A 21620-nucleotide genomic window follows, 5' to 3' on the forward strand; every position below is an offset into this window, starting at 1 on the left:
AACGCTTTAAATTTATGTACATATGGAATGACATTAAGAGAGATTATTTTGACTATAGTCGAATACCATGACTCGAAATTGTTAGTAAAAATGAACCAGCTTTGCAATATTTAAATATCGAGTGGTTATTGGATTCTCTATTCAAACGTTATCTGTATGCAACAGGACAAAAATATCCGCTTGACCTTTCACGTAATCGCATGGGAAGCAAATCCATCAGTTGATGAATTTTCGTTATTCAAAGGCGCTGGGAAAATCTGAAACTGTACTGAACTGTAAACGAGTTATCAGTAGTTGAATTTCATAGCACAACTCGTGGAAAATCAGCTATTTACCTTCAATGTTATTGCTTTATTGTTGGGATAAGCAACTTTTTCTATATAAAAAATTCATTTTTTTGCCATGATAATACACAACAGGAATATTAGTAAAGACATTAATGTAATCCACCCATTTAATTTTTTTTATTTATATTAAAAATAATTAACATCAATAAGTTGAGTTTATGTTGGGCTATATAAAAATCCCATCTATACACCAGAAAGAAGTGCAATGGAAACTAAATTTAATCGAAGTTCTTTGTGTATATAAATTTATCAATATTAATTTTGACAACACATTCCAACAACATTGAATAAATGAGATACGCCTTTTTTGTACAATTACCAATTTTGTAATACATCACAATACATTAATATATTGATACATACACACAATACATTGATAACAATCAGATAATAATTTTGTATTATTAAAAATATTACTTCAAGTAAGAGGAAATTAAACCATTTTTGTATGATAATGACAATGAAAATTACTAAACTTTTTAAAGTACAATTTTTGTGAATCTTTCTTCAACTTCTAGTACTTAATATTTTGATATTATTGTTATATATTATTTTAATTTTTTGATATTTTAGCACCTTTGTACCGCGATTTTTGACTTTTTGATGGATAATGGTGATCGCCATCATTACGAATTAGCACAGAATAATTTTCATAATCCAGCTGTGTTGTTAATTGATAAAGTCTTGGAAATCCTGATATATCATTTTAATTTTAATATTATCGCGAATTGAAATGTTATAAAAAGAATAGAGTAGAATTCGTAGTTGTTTTTGTTACTTTATTTCTAACATGACGAATTCGCAAAATTATTACAAATCTTTAAAACATGAATCTCTTTTCACCTACTTTTCGCAATACAGTACCAAATTTTGTATGTATGTATTACCTTTTGGTATTCATCGAATAATAACATTTCACTCTCGTATAATACACTCTGAATCTGAGGCACGGGTGTTTGTATTATAAGAGGGTCATTTGTATAATAAAAATTTTCTAAAGATCTGTTGAATGTTATTATCATTTCATTAACCTCATTTATCGCTGGAAGTGGTACGGGTTAAATGTTCCTATCACTTCAAAATCACCCATAATATACACGTGTATTATTAAACCAATTATACTCCCAATAAATGTTCATATCGTAGAAAAATTCTTCTCATGCACGATTTCTGCGCAGAGGGATTTACTACGTTTTCTTAATTTGGTTTTCTAGACTAGGTTATATAATCAGTTGCACTGTAATTGGTTGTCTTTTACTGAACAGGCGGTTGGAACGCGCAGTGAATTTCGAGTGGCGAAAATTGAATCGTGCGTGCTATTGAATAGCAATTATCGAGGCGGTTAAACCCCGTTTCCGAGCCTCGTTCGTCATAATAACCACTCACCACCGTTAGTTGATCACTGTGCTTCGAACAGTCCCTCAATTTCTCGATTCGATGTTTTCGAATCTTCTTTTTTCTTGAACAATGAACGCTTCTTTTATGAATTTATGAATTGTCCAATGAGACATTGAGGAACAAATGAATAATTCGGTTTATAAATGTGAGCAATATAATAATAACTGTGAGCACAAAATATTCAGTGTAACAACTGATTTTGTTATCTGAATGAATAATCTAATACTATGGAGTCACATTGATAGATAAAGGTAGCTTCGCTTATTTTCGTTCTAAATACCCCAAATATCATTTAGTATCTTATTAGACAATTAGAAGGTAATAACAAAAAGAACAAAATATATGATTAAACTTCTTATGAAAGATACAATGAGCCAGAAAATCAGTCGCACAGCGGAGACAACAGGCAACAAAACTTTATCAAATAATAAGACAACATAAAGAGATATTTGATACTTGTTATTTTAAAATATACAACATATAGATAAGAAGAAATTATGAAAGAAGTTCGAAACGAGCTATAATCGTTTTTTATCCTGTTTTCACATTACAAAATTATGATAACAGTAATGTCATCGGTATCAACATTACACCGCAAAAAGAGTATTCTATAAAATATTAATTCCATCGGAATAATAACTTTTTAAAAATATATCAATAATTCTGTGATTCACTGTACACTGTATAGTGTCTTTTTTAGGAAGATATTTGTTATATATTCATTGCAGTTATTTAATCAATAGTAATTGTCAGAATTGAGAACTTAAAAATATGTATTATTTTTATAGTAACTGAATCATAGTTTGCAGCCGAACTATTGATTTTATATTGCATTAGATATTGAAATTTGTATGCGAGTATATAACACTATTCTCCTATAACTCTTATTACACTATTCTACCATTTCGTAAATTTCTTGACCTAAAAAAAAAATGTTTGCACGATATTATCGCAAAAGTACGAGTAAAACGATTAACTTGTCGAGGTAAATTAAAACGAGATACGAGCTGTTATTTGATTTGTCACCGTCAGGTAAAAAGCAGATTAATGCAATTTTTATAGAAGAAATGCGAGTTTGCAGTTGCGCAATTGAACAAATGCTATTTCTTGGCTTTAACAAACTTGACCATATTTTTCGTGCTTTTGCTCTGCAAGTAAAGAATTTCAAGTAATTTTGTAAAGATTGAAGATCATGATAATCTGGGTTTATCGGAAAAAAATAAAATTTGAAATCTTTTATTTGAATACAATAAATATCGACATCTATCAAATGTGTACAAAGTAACATAGAATTTACACGCGAATATATATATTTTATTCTATAAAATAAAAAATTCAAAATATCAATGAAAAATTCAAAGGACACGAAAGCTTATAGTATATGTAATTCTAACAGCTTATATGTGCGCACGGTGTAGGGCAGGCATAAAAGATGAAAAAGAGAGATCAGTAATATTTTACATCAAAATAACAGTTACTGCAGACGTTATCCAACAGAATTCTGCAAGAAAGATATTGAAAATAATTTTATTTCAAATTCAAGGAACTAGTAGAAAGAATTATGGAAATAATTTTATGCTCACTAATTCTGGTATCCTGTTGAATGGAGTACTACATTGCAAAAAGATGATAAATAACTATCTTGTTCAACGTAAGATTCAATTTTGAAAAATACAACAAACGTTATAAATATTGTCTGCATAATAGACTTTCCTTCATATTGAGTGTTCATTAGAAACTTAATGACTTTTCTTACTAACAAGCAATCATATGGACGAATAAACTTACTTATTAAAAAAAAAAAAGGATTATTTAATTTGGCAGAATAACGCCAGTAAAAGAAATTAATCGTTTCAGAAGCGAACGTTCTTTAAACAGTAGGAACTGGACAAACAGTTTTCTATATCAATTACTAATTATAGAAATACATTTTTAAAAAATTCTGTGAAGAAAATTTGCTGGAAATAATTATATGTATCGCTTAGTTAATTAATAATTTGTTCAAGTAGAATTCGTGATTCTATAATCCTATAACAATAATTCGAATTGGAATAATACGAAAAAATTGATTTTCGTTTTAATTTTAGTTTAGTTTAGTTTATCAAATAGATGTCATTTGAAATGTATTAATGTTGTTTAAAATAATTGAAAATTATTTTTTCATATTCTCTTTCATAGTATTCGTAAAGCTATTGAACAAGTTGTCGATGACATGAATAATTAATTCTACTTATTTAAATCAGAATACGCTTATGTCATGAAAATTATATTATATTATATCTTGTATTATATTAAGAAAAGACATTTTGATTGGAGAATTCTTTTCTGTCATATTGAACATGAAACACGAGTCATTTTTAGATCAATCTATAGTATTAAACTATAATATGGAACACTGATGAAATCCACAAGTCATTCGCACTGCCAGTATGTAATACGTAGTCTGTTTGCGAAGAATCTAGCATTCAATTGTTCAGTGAATCATGCAAAGGGAATGAACTTTGAGCTACCGGAATTCAAACGAGCGATTGCAGCTATAGTCTATTGCGAACAAGTAGACCGATTTAAGTCCACATTGAAAACAAAACGGCCGACTTTACTCAATGAATGAAAGAATTCTGTCCAATTGGAACATGATACGGGTACATATAACAAAACGTCGCAGAAATTGATGAGAATTTGGTTAGGAAAGAGAATTTGGCTCATCTGTGTACATTATGTCTGGTAGAGTAGACTGTGCTTATAATTTGTGCTTGTAATTTTTAATTGTGGTCCGGCTGTTTGCAACGATATTTAACCCCTTAACCTACGATTCACGTAAGAAAATGCCCGTAATATTTACGTTTGGCCCGATCATCGTACTACGGGCTATGCCCGTAGTTGTAGGTTAAGAGGTTAAATGTATAAAACTCTTTATGCTTACAATGTCAAATGTAACCAAAAACTATATTGTTCAATCATAAAATAAAAATAAAAGTGAAATAATAAATAAAAATGTAAAAGGTGGATAAGATTGGCACGTTATGAAGCTTCATATTTCTTATAGTACAAGTAAGAGTCAAGGAATTACGCCCTCTTTTAACCTTTTACTAACATATATTACGTATATACATATGCCCAATGTATACATATAACTGTGCATATTAACAAACTATATATCAATTAAATAGTAAATGTATTTATTTTCGATACATTTGATCTGAATTTTCAGAACACTACATTTTCTGTAGAAAAGTTAAAAATTTTGTTCTTAAAGGGCATAAAACCATCAAGTTCGAAAAAATGTTGGATTCCAAGATTTTTGTTTCTGGAATTAATAAAATAATTATAGAAATGAAATTTGCTTCCGCGAAGTTAATGTTAAATAATCTATATAAATACACTATTTATTGTAATATTTATTATACTGTGGCGGCACGGGCCACGGAACTTTTCAACGGCTCCGGATGCAAAGCGCGATGCCGCCAAAGCGCAACACCGACGTGCCCAATGTACCATCGATATCTTCACACTCTTTCCGCCGAATTCTCGGAAGAGCATACACGTGCCAGCACTGGCGGCACATCTAATGAATGCACGCTAGTGGGGGATATCGATGGGCTACGAAGGGAAGAATCTGCGCGATCCGAAACAAAAGGGCAGGCAGTCTGTCTTGCGCCATTAAATGTGTAACTCCTCGGTACTATTTGCATAGCAACGCGTCGAATGATCTCTCGGTGTCTATCGTTATTTGTTAGTTGTTACCTGTTGTCTGTTAAGTGTAATTGTTAATTGTTAATTGTTAACTCTGATTGTTGATTAGTTCTAATTAAACTATTGTTCGCTAAAAACACCAAGAGTAGTTCCTGACGCACCTATCACCATACCACCTCAATACAATAAATTTATATACAGGGTGGTTGGTAACTGGTGGTACAAGCGGAAAGGGGGCGATTCAATGCGAAAAAAGAAGTCGAAAATATAGAATAAACATTTTCGAGACAACGATCTACAATGAGATCCGTTATAACTTACCGTATCGTTTTCTCGAAAACAAAGCCTCAATCGAAAAATTTTTATTCTATATTTTCGACTTCTTTTTTCGCGTAGAATCACCCCCTTTCCACTTGTACCACCAGTTACCAACCACCCTGTATATATGTCGGAGATGAAAGGAAACCGGAGTCTTCCCTTTGAATTTTGGGGAAATCCTCTAATACTTTAGCCTAGATTCTATCATAGTCGTAATTAAGCAATTGTTGTCATTCAATCTGATTGTGATTGTTCGAGGTTTGTGATAGTGAGATTGGGCTCGAGGCGACACAACTGATCGCTGAACATAGCCACGGTCACGGGATGGACGTTTTACCTGACGGAGATGTGGAGTGGTTGTATGGTTCTCCCTGGAAATGTGGTTGTGGCCTCAAGAACGGGCCTAGCCACGTGTGATTTTACCTCGGAGGTGCCAATTTAACGGGACACACGTTGTATTAATAATCAAACTCCAGGCGGAAACTAACAACGGCAACTGGAACTTTCTCGATGCTTCTAACGAGTATTTAACAAACGAACGCAATTGTAAAGGGAGGAAAATTTTCATCAGTCTATTATTCGTGCGATCGCCTTGGAGAGTGACACATTGAGCAGTTTATACCGAGCGTCCCAGCAATAGTATTTTGTGTTTAAAAGTATTCTACGCTTAGTAAAGAGTTATCTCGTTGACCGTGGATTCGTTATCGAACCCAAGAACATTGTCAATTGCATCTTGCGTGTCTAAACACCACAATTGTTCGTTAAACTTTGTAAAAGTCATTTTTGTAAATATAAATACCTGTAAATATAATCTCTGTTATACAAAACGATGGCTAATTCAAACGAAGAACTGTTACGCGTCCTAAATTCTAACGATAACCCGACATATATATAAAGATTAGCATAAAATAATATGCCAATACCTTTGACAAAATTAATTTTGAGTCTTATTGAAACAAAAGCATGGTTGTAGATTAGGTAGTAGTTATAGATAATAATTCCTTAAAATTACAGCATCTAAATGTGCAATATATAGATTAGTATACTTTATTAGTATACTTTAGCAATTTTATAACATTTCCGCATAACTTGCGACCGACTTCACATATGATTCTCACACGACAACTTGCCAGAGGACCAGCTGATTCATAAACGATTCTCAGATTGCTCTTGCATGCCAACACCCTGGCCGCGCTGAATGCACTCGTTCCCGTCAGATCACGAAAGTTAAGCAGCGCCGGGCACGGATAGTACCTGGATGGGTGAACGCCTGGGACTCCGTGTGGCGTTGGCGAAGCGCGCTGGGACCACCACCACCACCACCACCACCACCCCTCCCCCCCTCCCCATGGGTTTCGGGCTTGGGCGCTTGGCGGCTCAGCGCCTCGGGGCCGCCAAACAGTCCGGTAGGGGAACCCGGGCTGCCTGGCACGGCGGCTCCGGCGACGAGGCGGTGTGATGACAATGGTCACACACCGCTCCATCAGCGGTGGTATTAGGCGCGCGGGGGAGGCCCCGTTGCGACGCTCACAGCGATTCCCGGACCTCTCTCGATCGCAGCCGGGACGGTTATCATGGAGCTTTTTTTAGTCGGTTGGAGTCCGACACTACCACGCCGCTTTCCCCAGAAGCGGCCTGGCGTCCGTGCGGATTTCCTCCACGTAAAATATATATAAAAAAGAAAGAAAAGATTGCTCTTGCATGACGCTCTCGATTCCTTATACGTACAATACACATAATTGTCACGTGTAATTAGAACTCTACGTAACACCATGCACTCTCAATCTTCACGTATATTTCCGGAATCGTTTTCAATTCTAACGTAACCATTTGATCTCATTCCCCTGGTCCTCAATCGTCATTCACACTGCATTCAGCTTTTCACCTGTATACCTATTCTAGACCATAGCTGTATATGTATAGTTACAGCGTATTTAACCATGAATCGGAAGAATATGTGCATTAATGTTGGGAAGAACATAAAGAAGTAACGAAAATTGTTATTCATACTAATGCGAAATATCAACCAACAGCTACAAAATTGCCTCATTAGATACACGTTCTTGAGTATACTGAAAGAAGTGAGAAACATGCAACATGAAACAGAAAGAAAAGTTCAACAGCTGTTTTAAATGATATATCGTACATTCAAACATAATTATGTTTGGTATCTTTTTTAGTAGAAAAACCTCAGGAAGATTACACTAATAGGATTATAAATGAAGAAAATATAACACTCATATACTAATATAAATGCTTTTCTATTGAAATTTCTCAACATAGTTATGTAGTACCTGCAAACATGTACGTGTTGCAGCATAACGTGCAAATATAACGTTTGCAATTTACTATCAAGGTATGATGATAGAAGTAGCGCTACGTAATTAACCTCTTGCCTTACGATTTAATTTGTGACCACACATGGAGCTGTGAGCTGTGAACGAAGTAGCGACTAAATAGTAGTTGGCCTTATTCTGTTATATAGTGGATTTTGTATAAAACACGCACACTTCACTTATTTCACATTTTACACACATATGTATAGAGTGTAAGTAAAAAGTAAATGCAAAAGCCACCGTAGCGTGATTCTACGCCTCTGGATCGACGGAGATTTCTAACAGAAATATCGTCCAAAATTGATCTTAAGCATGATTTTCAAGATCAACATTCTTTTACTGCAGCTTATTCTCCTCGTCATAGAAAAAAATAAATCTCAAAAGAACCACGGGCCTCAAATGCCCCCCCCCCCTGCTAGAAAAAAATATTAAACTTTTTATAACATTCAAACTAGGAAATGAAATAATGTTTTTATAAATAATAATATTACAATAAAATAACACTCTATAGAAACAAGTTATGTCCAAATCGATCTCCTCATATTATCTAGTGTGCGACGCCAAATTGTTCGGTTTCAGTCCATTGCAAAATCTTTTTTTGTTGTTTCACATTAATAGACACACGTACGTACGTTACATGAATAAATTATTTCATAATTTATGATTTCTATGATTTTACTATATAAATTTGTATCCATCACAAAACTATAGTAACTATCGCTTCAATGTTGCTCCGTCCAACAACTAATAGATTACGCATCTTTCTATAAAATAAGTTACAATATAACTGTACAATATACAGGGTGGTTGGTAACTGGTGGTACAAACGGAAAGGGGGTGATTCTTCGCGAAAAAAGAAGTCGAAAATATAGAATAAAAATTTTTTTTTTAATTTAATTTTTCCATCGAGACAACGATCTACAGTGAGATCCGTTATAACGAGACGCGATAAAGCGCACGCGTACCGAGCGAAAATTCAAAGTCGATTTTCTCGAAAACAAAGCCTCGAACGAAAAATTTTTATTCTATATTTTCGACTTCTTTTTTCGCGTAGAATCACCCCCTTTCCGCTTGTACCACCAGTTACCAACCACTCTATATATTTCTATATTACACATACATATTTCTCGATATACGAGAATCTATGATGCACTTATATGCAAGGTGTTAACAAAATTTGAATGATGTCTGTTAGTTGTGATTTTAAAGACCAAATCAATAAAGAAAGTTTATGAACAAATATATCTTTTGGAGCTAATTTTTCAAATTAGAAACAATTTAATTTTATGCTATAAATAATCTATTGACTGTTATAATTCAATAGATCAGCTGAAGAATTTTTCTTTCTATTTCACTCGCACTTCATGTTTCTCACTCTGAGGTAAACGAAGTTAAATATAAGAGCCGATATTCTTCAAATTCTCAAAGTGTTTTGCTACATACACTCACAGCTGATAAATATCGTCCATTTCCTCACACTCTGTATGTAGAAAAATACATGTGAGAGAAAAATACTCAAACGCCAGACAAATCAGTCATTCTTTTTATTCGGTCGAGAAACGAAAACAATTTTGTAAGAAACGAATTTAATGGCTTCGAAACGATAAAGGCAGACACAAAACCTAAGGAATTAATGTACGACATTAATGCTCGTAATTAAAGCTACTACGCTAATGACGAATTAAAAAAGCCGGCGTAGACAAAGATCCTCAATCGAATTAATAATCCCCGCTCTATCGTTTGAAGTAATTTCGTCGTTCGCATTATTCTCCAACAATGTAATTACTTCTTTTTGTTAAAAATTGTCCCCATAGGGTAATATAGTAATTTTCGATATATTAAACAAATGTGTATCCTGGAGGTTAGTATATTAGTACGTACTAAAATTTTCAAGATTTTTACAAGTATCTACATAAAAATTATTTAATCAATATTGTAGAAATATTTGCGAAAGAAAGGAAGTGGTTTATCTCAATGATATTAAAATATTATTACTAAGCTATGAATACTTTTGCATTTATAGAGAATTTAAATGTACAAAAATATACAGATATAATACTAAAAAATTTACAAGATATGCAAAATATGCAAAATAAAGTACTGACTATAATATTTATAAGCAATGGGATGAATGTTTGCTTATATTGCGTTTCTTTAAATGTATTCATAAAAATTTTAAATTGTATAAACATCCGCAGCTTAGTAGGGTAGGTAGCGGTCTTTGTACTCTGAAATTCTTTTTAAATAAACCGATGTACTTGTGCGAAAAAATTAAAAATACAAATAAATACATATTACGAGAAAGTATATACATATACAGGGTGGTTGGTAACTGGTGGTACAAGCGGAAAGGGGGTGATTCTACGCGAAAAAAGAAGTCGAAAATATAGAATAAAAATTTTTCGTTCGAAGCTTTGTTTTCGAGAAAATCGACTTTGAATTTTCGCTCGGTACGCGTGCGCTTTATCGCGTCTCGTTATAACGGATCTCACTGTAGATCGTTGTCTTGATAGAAAAATTAAAAAAAAAGAATAATAATAAAAAAAATTTTTATTCTATATTTTCGATTTCTTTTTTCGCGTAGAATCATCCCCTTTCCGCTTGTACCACCAGTTACTAACCACCCTGTATATTATATTTATCCATCCTTATAGTGTAATACTAATCAATCTTTTCGACATTGATGTACCTTATTTCGTATAATAACATAACTCTGAGATCAATGTTGTCAATGCCGAATATAATTTTTTATTTCTTGGTAGATATGTTTATCTACTTTAGTGTACTTACTTGCGGATACATAACGAAGTAATCATCATTTAACCCTATTTGTCTATAAGATATCAGCTTTAACAATTTTTACAGCTTTAACAACAAGATATCAGATTTAACCCTTTTTGTATATAAGATTTATAAATTTCTTCACAACGTGTTATTAATGTGATAAATTTGCTCAACTATACATATTATGTTAGTCTGGCAATAAATAAATTCTTCTCGTACAGCGGACGAGTTAATAGAATTTACCACTCGAAATAATTATAATCTATTGAATTTATAAAAAAATTTTTAGAACGAGGTTTGTTATATTTGATTGATCAAATGAATAACATTTTTCAATTTTTTTTTTAATTATGTTTTCTGAAATATCAATGTGACCTTGACGTCTTTACGTGGCAGCGCATATTTTGTTTATTTCTATGTTGTACCAACTATAAAGGAACAAAGATTTGAGAAAATCGACACAAGTTTTGAGATTCTAAACGAAACGATAATTTGTGGGTAAAGCTTTATTTTGAGTAGTAATTTTTATTGACTCACTCTGTGTGCAATCATCGCACTCCAAAACACTTTCCAGTAGTAGAGATATCTGCTATAAAACGATAATAACAATCGAAAAATAATTGATTCAATATATCATATCAATTAAGAGATGTGATGTAGACAGATATAGATATACATATGTATATACAAGTATTTTAATCGATTTATGGTTACATTATATAAATTTTATAGAAGAACATACATATAAATTTGTACTTAATAAAAGCAGCATTTATTACTTTTTTATGGAATCAACAATCTATAAATTTAAATTATCTATTAATACATTTTAAAAGTTTACAACTCTACAGAATAGCCGATCACGGTGAAATATATAATTTGCCAATTTTATCCGCCGGTTTCAACTACCATTGCACGAACATTTTTTTTTAACTTTTAAAACTGCATTTTATCGTGTCAAGATATTTTATACACAGCTACAATGATCATAAGAAACAAGTCATTTTACTTGAAATTTTGTAATTTAATCACATCGTATTAAAGGTAAATACGTTTCCGTAAAATAATCGGTTCTTATTTGGTAGAAAAATCATTTTTAATTTATTGTTAATAAGACGATTGAGAAATATGATATTTCATATAATTTACTAGCGTTTAGATATATACGTTGGTATTCGAAATTTTTTTTTTTTTTTTTTGAAATGAAAAGCCGCTATTAATTTAACTATTCTCTGTATTTTTATATTTATTACTGATTATTACTTTACTGATGCATAAATTAAAGTATGATAGGGTTTTGCTTTGTTAACATAAAATACAGAATGTTAAATTCTGTAAAATGTTAATATGTATATTATAGCACATAAACACATAAACATAACCATATAAAAAATTTATACACATATAAAAATAGTAAAAAATTCCAAAAATTGAGAGCTCAACATAAAAAGTTAATATTTCTAAAGAAAATTGATTGTAAAAGGAATACATATATGTTCTTTTATGTATCTATACAAATTTTCTGTTACACTTAAAATGTTAATTTTTTAAAGTATTTTTATGCTATTAATGTAGCTTATTTAATCTACCTTAAACATGTGGCTTGCTTTTGTTAGTGGTTCAAAATTATAAAATACTTTATCAATGAAAAAGATATAAAATGAAAGATGCAGAATATAAATTCATTCTGTTAAAATGTAAAGAAGTGGAACTTACGTTTACAAGCTGCATGTATTGTAGTACTCCAATATCTGTAACAAAATTAAAGAAAGTATAAATTGTAAATCTATGAATCACACGTCTACATAAATCGTAAGTATGCAAAATTTTACATGATAAATTAATAATAAATATCACCTGTTAAATGTAATTAATGATTATTCTAAACTGTATCAAAATTGATAGGGCATTAAGGTGTGAATTAAGAGATGAATATTTCAAACTTTCTAATTTTACTCCTATCTTTGTTTCTCATGAAAATTCATCGAATATCAATTAATTGTTAATTGACTCTTTCTATAATTGAATTGTCTTCTTAATTTTAGTTAACATTCATGATCTTCACATTTGAAAAATATTACCAAATATTACTATTTAATTTTTACTCCTTATTTAGTATTTCCAATTTTTAACTTTAACAGACATTTCCAATTATTTTGCGAAAATTGAAAGTGTAAAAGTACAGAATGTATGTAATATACAAAAATATATAAAATATTTAAGGTAAAGTACTCATAACAATATTTGGATGATGAATGAAATAATTTTAATTCTGTTCATAAAAATGTGTCAAATAGCTATTAACCTTTAACAGAAAATATACAGGGTGGTTGGTAAGTGGTGGTACAAGCGGAAAGAGGGTGATTCTACGCGAAAAAAGAAGTCGAAAATATAGAATAAAAATTTTTTTTTTAATTTTTCCATCGAGACTACGATCTACAGTGAGATCCGTTATAACGAGACGCGATAAAGTGCAGGCGTACCGAGCGACAATTCAAAGTCGATTTTCTCGAAAACAAAGCCTCGAACGAAAAATTTTTATTCTATATTTTCGACTTCTTTTTTCGCGTAGAATCACCCCCTTTCCGCTTGTACCACCAGTTACCAATCAGCCTGTATATATGTAAGGGTATATTATACATGCAAGCGTATATTGCACACAGTAATACTTTCACGAAGTAATAAATGCAGAGAAACGGAGATTAATTCACAAATATCATATAACATCAAAAGAATATGTTTAAAATTCTTGAAAAAAACTGGGAAAGTATAGAATCAGATTTCGTTATAAATTTGGTATCATGTTACTTCACTCGTAGAACATGCTGTTTTGATTTGTAAAAAAATCTTGGCAACCAATGTCTTTAAATTATTTACTTTGTCTACATCAATTTGCACTGTTCATCACGTAATCAGATTCTACAAAATGAAAATTAACTTTAATAGTTTCGCCAGTTGTAATTATTCCAGGTTTCTTCGTAGCTTTTTATTAATCACAGATAATATATCATTCAACGTAATAGAAAGTAGATAAACCATTACAAAAAATTCAGATTACAATTTAAAATTGTACCTCGTGCAAAATTTTTTTTTCACATTATCGTCCTGAAATAATATCATGGTATTATAATATTACGTGTAATTACCGTAAAGTATTATTTGATATTGAATAATAATAAATTATTCAATCTTACTTATATGACCTTTAACATTTTTAATTTATATAGCTGTTTAATTTACCTATGATAAACCAGTGGTTATTACTTTACTGATATTATATTAATTAAGTGTTAAGATTAGTTATTATTTAAATATTATTTATATTATAAAGCAAGATATAAGAGTAGGAATTTCGTCTGCTTCATCTAATATTCAACAAATAACATATCTTGAAAGCTAATAATATACATATGTATATTTTTATGTACCAAATCTTAAAATTGCGATAAACAAATTTTAAATAAACATTCATTTCAATGCTTTAACGCCAAGGAATTAAATTCATTATCTATGCAAACTGGATATTACGGTTTCACTATCAGAAAATAATGCGTGCAGTCTAGAAGGCTGATACCAGATAACGGTTTCAGTACGTTGAACATGTATGCAAATTACGTTCCAGTGAGACTTTTTATTTCATCATACGTTGCATAGAAATAACAGTAGAGTATTACGGACATGTATATACTTATAAACAGGAGAAGAAGTTGTTGCTAATTAGGTTCTACTTGGCTAATATAAATTTTTTAACTAAAAAAATTTTCTTAAGTACGTAAATAAATAAATCGGTAGATTTTTTCAATTATTATTTTTATATTTCTTAATGCTGGATACTACGTATCTTTTGCAAGAAAAACAGACAATTTATCTATGTATTTTGCTAAAATTCATTTAATAACTTTTAAAAATACAAAAAATCATTCAAATTCTTCAAAAGGTAATGAACCTATAAAATTATTATCAAAGATGGTGCAACTGGTCATTTTGACTGCTTTGGTGATTTCAATGATAAATACGAAATTTCTTACTGCTAGTGCATATTATTAAGAATATAAAAGTAGATGCGGAGCTATAACAGGAAGAGAAGTAAACAATAAAATAACGAAAGGGGTAGTTCGCGATATAAATCGAAAAATTTATTTTGAATATATTAGAAATTCCTTGTACAATTATAGATAATAATAATATAATAATTATAAAACAATATCCAAAGAAATCATAAAAAAAACTTTAAATACAACGCAAATATTGAAAATTGTCATATAAACGTTGATCTTAAAATATTATTTTTATTGCGAGGTTCCAATTTACGGATTGTAAATATACAAGAAAATATTCTTAAAACAATCATTTAAATAATATATTATTGTATTTGACTAAATTTTTGAATACACGTTATTTTACTTCAATAGATAAATAATCTTTTATTTGATCAATTTAATTATTTAGCTATCGAATGAAATAGCTTTTTTTTAACGATTTATTCGATTTTAACACAAAATAACTTTCCATACCTCATCTCTAAAATAAAAGGTACAGAGCAGTTGAAATTATTGATTCGTTCTTTATTATATTATTATTATTATTTATCTTTATTTCAAATAAACTGTGCTTACGCATATTCCGTATTGCCATTCGCACTTCTACTGATTACGTCACACATACTCTGTTCATATGTTATTGACGTATACTGACCTTTTAACATGTTTCGTAATACCAACATAAATATTCTATAAGTAATGCACAACACATATTCGCCGTTGCTTATACTATCAACGCTCTCGTATTCTCCAACAACCATAAAATCGATCATTTTGGTCATTGAAACAGGTTTGCAGTTGGCCTGTTTTCACCGTTTCGGCAACGCCTAGATACGCAAGTCGCTAGGAAATCGATTTTTCAGTACACGAAACACACTCTGTTCCGCATAAATAACAGAAACGTTTCGGTTATATGAAATTTGCCTCGCTTGTACCTTTGAAATCAGATTTCATGCAGGTGTAAGATTTAGACGGCTGTGAATCGAAGCGTACACGTTTCTCTGTCATTTTCGCTGTTGGCCGGGATATGTTTTCTCCTCGACAGACTAGTAGATAGCAAACGCCTAGAACAGACGTAATAAATTCGCTTGTGTTTTCTTCCTTTTCGGCCGTGGCTCCGTCCACAAATCGTGAATTTAATCGAGAGGTCGTTCAGTTGTCACGATCCTTTGTGTCCCTTGCACAACGCATCGTGCAACAGTATTGCATCCATGGAAAAATCTATTCTTTATCGTTTCTATTATACCAACTGTGAGATTAGATTCGAACATCGCGTACGTATTTGACAATATTTGAATGACTAACGATATAAATGGTGATGGATAGTTCGATAGTCTGAGAATTTCTTATAAGCTTGCAAATGCAACATTTTTGACGATTAACGATATTCATTATTGTCTATTTCCAATAAATGATTAATCTTTAAACATTATTTTTGAACGCTGCAGTACTCCAAACGTTATAAATAGTGTCATAGTACCCTCCTCGACTAATACATAACACGAAATGCTTCACCAATATTTAATCGAATTGATCTTTATAAGTATGACGTAGGTAAGTTGAAATTAGAATTTTTGCTTCAGACACGTCGAAATTCTACTAGAGAGTTATACCGTTTCCATTTCGTCGCAGTATTTCGAACAATTTTCCTACCGAAATTAGCTAAGAGATTGTGTAAAAATAGTACATATTCGTAGCAGAAGAAAGTATTATTAGATATTTGTTGATACTTTTTTAAGCGTTGATACTTTCTGAACAGAAAAAAATTAGATGAGAAAAATGAGAATATTCGTGTGTCATATCGGAACGTTAGACAGTAAGCCACGTTTCAATTATGTCGTAGATTAATTCCGTGTAACTAAAATTATTTCTTTTTGTTTACGGTTCAATATGTATTTTTCTACCCTCTTCATAATTTTAAAAATATTGCTTGCCGTAATACTAAAATATTATCTGCCTTCTACAAAGCTCCATTTTCATTTTTAGCTTAATTTTGTATTAAAATATTTCCTGTTGATAATTCCTGAACAGAAAAAAATTAGAAGAAAAAAATGAGAATATTCGTGTGTCATATCGGAACATTAGACAGTAAGCCACGTTTCAATTATGTCGTAGATTAATTCCGTGTAACTAAAATTATTTCTTTTTGTTTACGGTTCAATATGTATTTTTCTACCCTCTTCATAATTTTAAAAATATTGCTTGCCGTAATACTAAAATATTATCTGCCTTCTACAAAGCTCCATTTTCATTTTTAGCTTAATTTTGTATTAAAATATTTCTCCAGTCATAAAGCAAGATTAAAGTCAAGAGACCAACAAGAATGTTCTGATCTCGATTTTTATTACTATAAAAACAGAAGGTGTTTCTCTTACTACATTTTGTTATTTTAATGAATACTCAAAGGTCAATTCATCTATATCAAACGAATCTTCGTCTTAATTTACATTTTTTGGCCAATCTGTCGAATAACTATCTCTTCACCGATTTCCACGCCTCTGATCTTATCAAGGTTGTTATCAAAGCCATCATTCTGAATAACATTTTCATATATATAACGCGCTATTATCGGGACTTCCTGTTAAAATTTACAAGAAGTTTCTCTTTCCATTTGGAATTCAGTGACTGGAATTGTTATCATTTTTTCCTTTACCTATACATCGCTATGCCATATATAGGAGGACATTAAAAACAATCCTGTTAACATTTATAAAATTGTTTTTAATATCCTCATAATGTCATAGCGATGTATAGGTAAAGGAAAAAATGATAACAATTCCAGTCACTGAATTCCAAATGGAAAGAGGTAGATACGCTTAAGCTGTAAGAGATGACAGCTTGTGTAAGCTAGCCGCGTTATACGTATGTATGTACGTATGTATGTGTTTGTCACAAAGTAAATATATGATACATATATGATAATTTGGCAACTTAGACCGAGCACTCGTTATCTGTTAGAAAAAATTCTTTGGAACGATGACCTTGACAATATATTTAAAGGGCGTCGAAATCGGTGGGGAGGTAGCTGTTTGATAAATTCACCCAATTTTTAATAACAAAAAATTTGCTTGCTATAGATATCAGTTACACAAGTTATCAACTTTGTTATGAATAAAAAGAAAGACATGTACTTTTGTAATCAATTAGATATACGCAGGCACATTTACAAGCAACTTAACATCATAATAGCTAAATATTTTGAAAGAACCAGAGTAATAAGATTCGTCAATTACATCTAAACAAATAACATTCGTAGTCTTTACTAAAGTCAACGCTTAAGACCAAAGAAACTCTGAACTAAGTTGCATCGTAAGCTAACCTTAAACTAATCCTAAACAAACTTGCAACTAACTATAATCCTAACAGCATGGCACGCTTCAAACGTGTCTTTCTATCTTAGGGGCTAAAAGCAGTCAACAATTAAATTTACGTCGCTCTTAATCACAGCCCAACGAGGACGTATCAATCATTATAGCTTGCATCAGAGAGTTTCAGTGTTAAATTAGCTTAATGCAAATAAAATTGGTTTTATTTATTGTGTGCCTCTTGTTTTCGTCGAATCACAAAGGACGCTTGAGAAACGTAATCGGATTCTCTCGCAAATGCGTTAAAACAATACGAACCTTTTTTGCAAAGTCTCTGTACAAGTTTCGCTGATATAATCTCACGTATACATTTAAAATTAATCGTTTCGCTGAATCGGATTTAAATAACTTTCTTTTTGCCTTTTAAGCAGTGCTTAATACTTAAATACGTAAGCTCATTGCTAGGAGGTCTCCGTACATAAGAGCATTAATAATAATAGATACTATAGCATTGTTAAAACGTCGTATGTATGATATTGTAAATGATATTAAGACAAAATTGAATGAATTGTGCGTGTGTACAAACTAGCTCTTTATGTCTTTAACCCCTCAACCTATGATTTACGTTCGAGAATTTTGGGCCGAGAACGTAAACAAGATATTACACAGGGTGGTTGATAACTGGTGGTACAAGCGGAAAGGGGGTGATTCTACGCGAAAAAAGAAGTCGAAAATATAGAATAACAATTTTTCGTTCGAGGCTTTGTTTTCGAGAAAATCGACTTTGAATTGTCGCTCGGTACGCCTGCACTTTATCGCGTCTCGTTATAACGGATCTCACTGTAGATCGTTGTCTCGATTGACGTTTCTTTTTTAATTTTAAAAATTTTTAAATTTTTAAATTTTTATTCTATATTTTCGACTTCTTTTTTCGCGTAGAATTACCCCCTTTTCGCTTGTACCACCAGTTATCAACCACCCTGTATACTATCTATATACATAGATACATAGACCGCCAACTTTAATATATACATAGATAGTATATATTAGTATAGTTAGTATAAATATGTACATAGTGTATGCATATTCAATATCTTTCAATATTAAAATTTAACGAATTTCGAAATATCTTTTGTAATAATAAATTATATACTATTAAAAGTCTCGAAACTATTTGAAGGAATTCATTCGTGAAAAAGACGAAAACTTGTTCAAAAAAATGCTTGTGAAGCTACCCAAAAAGTGACAAGATATAAGTAAAGAAAACAATATAACTTGGATTAGTCAATTCGGAAGATTCATTTAAATTCTTATTTTTTCATTTTTCTTACACTTGGCTACGGATATTTCAATCTATCTAATAATTTGTTAAGCAATACTATTTCTGCTTTGTTAGAGAAATATACAATTTACTTAAACAAGTACGACAATAATTATATTCCAAGATTGTGTTAAATCAAATATAGAATCTTTTGATGGAAGATTAAGATACATAAATGTAGTAACAGTATAAACCACTATGGCGAAAGAGATACAACGTTTCGTTAGAGCAATCTGGGTCATTCTGTTTCCAGATGATACTTACGACTAATCCATAAATCAACCCTGCTTGAGTAGTATGCAAGTTTCTGTTCCAGTTACATAAATAATTTTGTCGCCTTCGTTTCTTACATGAAAGCAAATGCAATTAAAGGTCTTGTACTACAATAAGAAGTGATCTCTGTATTCTTCATTAGAAAGACATGTCAAGTTCGCTGCCAGGCAGTTTGTACAGGCTTCGGGGCTTTCGTGATAGTGTTTGCTAATGCGTGCTATTTCTTATTTAACATGTAATGTTCCAGTGTTTTTATCGATTTGTATGTTCAGTATACAAGTCTATAAGATTCTTTGTAGTATTTTGTTCTACCATCTTCTAATAATCTTGAACCCCTTAACCTACGATTTACGTTCGAGAGTGCCCGTAATATTTACGTTTGGCTCGATCATCGTACTACGGGTTATGCCCGTAGTTGTGGTTAAGGGGTTGATAAATAGACTGTGATTGTTTTATGCAGTTTTATAGTTTTATGAAAGCAGTTAGAGAAATGGAACCTATATATAGAGATTTGTTCCACATATAAATAACGTAATGAATACATTGCTTTAGACATTTTATATATTTTTGTACATTATATACATTCCTATTAGATAAAAGTATTTTTTATGCCTGATTTATTAATTAATATTACAAAAATAAACAAGTTTTTAATTGTGTACTTGCTATTACCGATTCTTCTCCTCTTTCTCTTTGTATGTTTGTAAACGTATAGTAAAATTTATAATATTTATTTATATTTATGTTATTGCCAATGAATTACATAGTAGGTAATTTCCTCTTATCATCGGTATTTTAATTTTCTTTTTTTTATGACGGTATATGACACCATGCTTTAATGAACTTTCTCCTGTAAATCATGTTTTTATCTTTGATCTTAATTAACTGAATTCTGGATTCCAATAAAAAAAAAAAAATGAATTGTGAAATTATATTATGAAAATAAATGATGTCAATTCGTTTATACATATATTTACGTATAGCAAGTATAAAAATCAAAGTAAAAATATTCAAACTTCTAATTTATAATCCAATAATTTGAGAGTATAATATTCTTTTCATTTTTTTGTATCGTTTATTAATTAATTAAATTAAATTTCTCTCTCTCTCTCTCTCTCTCTTTCCTCCTTCTCCTCATCCTCCTCCCTGTTGTCAATCGTTTTAATAATAGAAATATATTTGTTTTCTATGTTCTTTCTAAGGGAGGTATAATGTACTAAAATAAAAACCAATTTTACTGAAAATAAATTCATTTATCATTTAATTAGTTAATTACGTTGTAAAGTACAACATTGTTTACATACATACATTTTACAACATCAAATCTAATTATATTTTGTTTAAAAACAATATTTACTACCTGAATATAATAAAATACAAGCAACGATGGTAATACTCCTTCGTTCATAAATATGTTTCTTTATATCAACCACGATTCAAGTCGAAATTCCTTTTCAACGTTTTATTAATTTCGAATTAATTTCAATTTACATGCTTTATAACACGATAAATCTATTTTCATTAATTAAACTCGTTTAGCTCGAAATGGACTGAACTTGTACTTCTTTACCCACAATTACCTCTTTCTTGAACACGTTTGATGCTTCAGACGTGAAAATAAGTAAAATTAATTCAAATTATTGCACACGTTATAACGTCAAATTGCCTGGAAATTGTACGTGGCTTTAGTAACGGTAATATTTTACTCCAAATGAAGAACAACGTAGGTGTGCTCGCATAAATTTTATACCGAGTTTCAGTGAAATTACCCAGGAAAGTTAACAATTACAAAATAATAATAAACT

General features: G+C 31.0%; 1 protein-coding gene, 1 long non-coding RNA gene and 1 pseudogene across 3 annotated transcripts in view; 2 read left to right on the forward strand and 1 right to left on the reverse strand.

The window, feature by feature from the left end:
• The window catches only part of LOC117160564 (adenosine receptor A1), a 378459-nt gene that overhangs the window by 143828 nt on the left and 213011 nt on the right, over positions 1 to 21620 (reverse strand). The window contains exon 4 of the mRNA XM_033341395.2: positions 12593 to 12627. The gene's annotated coding sequence lies outside the window, so the exon portion shown is untranslated. The remainder of the gene's footprint in view (positions 1 to 12592; positions 12628 to 21620) is intronic.
• Positions 1 to 21620, forward strand: part of LOC143302508 (uncharacterized) — a 116810-nt gene that overhangs the window by 13867 nt on the left and 81323 nt on the right. The gene's annotated exons all lie outside the window — the stretch shown is intronic.
• Positions 6933 to 7050, forward strand: LOC117160577 (5S ribosomal RNA; annotated as a pseudogene).

The sequence above is a fragment of the Bombus vancouverensis genome, chromosome 1 (genome assembly GCF_051014615.1).
Source record: "Bombus vancouverensis nearcticus chromosome 1, iyBomVanc1_principal, whole genome shotgun sequence".
Classification (NCBI taxonomy): Eukaryota; Metazoa; Arthropoda; class Insecta; order Hymenoptera; family Apidae; genus Bombus; species Bombus vancouverensis.